The sequence below is a fragment of the Mandrillus leucophaeus genome, unplaced genomic scaffold, assembly GCF_000951045.1.
Source record: "Mandrillus leucophaeus isolate KB7577 unplaced genomic scaffold, Mleu.le_1.0 Scaffold133, whole genome shotgun sequence".
Taxonomy (NCBI): Eukaryota; Metazoa; Chordata; class Mammalia; order Primates; family Cercopithecidae; genus Mandrillus; species Mandrillus leucophaeus.
Genome location: NW_012101288.1, coordinates 2,774,289 through 2,777,005, shown reverse-complemented (window position 1 = coordinate 2,777,005; position 2,717 = coordinate 2,774,289).

Genomic DNA, 2,717 nt, shown 5'->3' with positions numbered 1-2,717 from the left:
CCCTACTATAGAAGGAAGAGCAGGGGCTTTGCATGGAGACCTACCTGGATTTTAATACCCAGTTTGTTACTTACTGGTTGAGTGACTTTTGACAAGTTTTTAAAAAATCTTTAATCCTCACTTTTTGTGTCTATAAAAAAAAAAGACATTAATACCTACTGCAAAAGATAATTTTTACAACTTAATTGAAATTGTTTTTGTATAATGGCTGGCACAGGGCTGGCACATAGCATCCAATAAATTTAATCCAGCAGGTGAGGGCAGTCAGCTCTCTAGCTTGCATGTCTTGTTAGAAAAGTAGCAGTTACTTTTGGAGTATTTTTGGAGTGGAGTTTGCAATAGAAGCCTCTAGAAATCTCCAAATTTGTGAATGCTACTATACGTGTGTGCGCACACACACACACATACACACACTTTCTTCTATTAGGTGCAATAAAAATGAGTTGTACTGGACTTTTTTTTACTGAAATACTGACTTACCAAATGGCTCAGAACTACTGATCCAATATTCTATTCTTTAATTTATCCCTAACTTCTATTCTCTGGCAAAGAACTATCATCTTCATAGAACCTCCATCATCAACACCGTCATTTGGCTTTTTAGGCCATTTTACAAAAATGTGTGTGTGTTTCATGCCTTCATGCAAGGGTAGGACAGCAGAGCCATGCTGACATGCCTAGAGAGGTGGTTGTCTGGGCCTCCTCCAGGTCTGAGTGTCAGCCCACACTTCAAAACTGGCCCTTAACACAATGACAAATTAGTGCAAAGTCATCAGCATTCAAGGTCACACAGAGTAAAAACTGTATTAAATATATGAAGGCCAAAGATCTACCGTAAATATTAGAGTAAAAACTGAACTTAATAAAGAATCAAAATCAATACTTAACAATAGTGCTGACAAAATTAGGGAGGGAGAATGCGCAGTGTGAAATGGGGTTTCCAAGAAAAGCTTGATGGGAAAAATCAGACTGAATAGTCTTCAAACAGGGGAAAGATATGAAAGCTTCAAATGGATCATAGATGACCTGCTGCCTAATTTCACAAGGTCCTGAAATAAAGAACATATTACTTCATGTCTGGAAAAGAGGTCATAAATCAGAGTTACATAAATCAATCCCAAGTTCCCTGAAAATGAAATCAATCTCTCTCTCTCTCTTTCTCTCTCTTTCTTTGTCTCTTTCTTTCTCGCATTCTCTCTCTCTATATATATACATAATTTTCATATATATGAAATATGAAATATGAAATATATATATGAAAATTATGTATATATGTATATATTTCATATATATATGAATCATATACACCAATACCCCATTATGAATCTTATAGAAGTAATTCCATGTTTACAGAACTGTAAATTATAAGAACACCTTTCTAAAGCTTATATAAAGTATTTTAAAAGGCAATTTTTAAATTAGTATAAAAATGATCTTTCAACAAAAGCATAAAATAATGTATTCATAATTGCTGTATTTCCTTTCACTGCAAGAGACCAGAAATTGAAGGAAGAAGTATTTTTAGGAATTTTAGCGTTCTTGATGGCTTTTGTAGAAACTAACCCATAGATATGTATTTTATTGTTGTCTCATTTTTCTATTTAAACTTTTAACAAACTAAAACCTTAAACATAATTGCGAGTTATTCTGGTGCATTTGAAAAAGACAGGTTTCTGGAAGCTTCAACATGGACCTTGATATTTTTCTGAGAAAATAGACCTCAGAAATGTGGAAACCAACTTCTCCTGGCTCTAGATTTTCCACCCTCTACCCTTTTAACGTATGGTTTTTCCTCCATGCCAAGCTTCAAGGCTTTAGTGTGAATAATAACTGGGTTGAAAGGTAATTTCATCCAGCGTCCAACAGCCAGAAACCAAAATGGAACTATCACAGGAATCTATTTTTATTTATCCCTCATCTTTTAGGGATTGAACATCTTTTTGCTTATAATCAAGTGATTTTTTAAAAATATATATATATGATTAGTCATTTGCTTATCCATTTGATAAACACTATTCGGCACCCATAATTCACTCATTCTGTAAGTAACTATTGAGCACATACAATATGTCAAGCAAGTGAAAGCACTGGGACTATGATGGTGACACGTCAGACAAGTTCCTTGCTGCATTGGAGCTTCTTTCAGCAGGGGAGGTAGATAATTTGTAAGGAAAACAAACAATTCAGATTGTGATAAGTGCTGATAAAGAGAATGGGCAATATGAATTTAAGGGACGAGAAAATTAATTTTAGATAATTGTTTATAATAGGCGAAGCAGTGAGCTGGAGATACAAAGATGATCTTAGGGAACTCAGAAACAAATAAGGAAGACAAACATGGAACCAAAGAATTTCAAATACAGACCTGTGCATGCCGTAATTTATTTCCATATTAAATCGATGGGGGCTCTTAGGAAGAAATCAGCTCATTTGGACTAAGAGTTTAAGAAAGCTCTTAAACTGAAACTTAAAAATCAGGTACAGAAAGACTTTCCAGGTTGCAGAAATAGTATGTGCAAAGGCTTAAAGACGCAAAATGCATGGCCTCGTTTAAGAATAGCCATTAATCTTGGGTGGCTAGAGCACTAAATATATATATTCAGGTGATACTGCCTTTCTTAGCAACACCCTTAGGCAGTTGTACCTTCACTCGTTTGCTACTGTATTGCATTTTTAGAATTCTTCTTTGGAATCGCCTTCAAAGACAGTATCTGAAA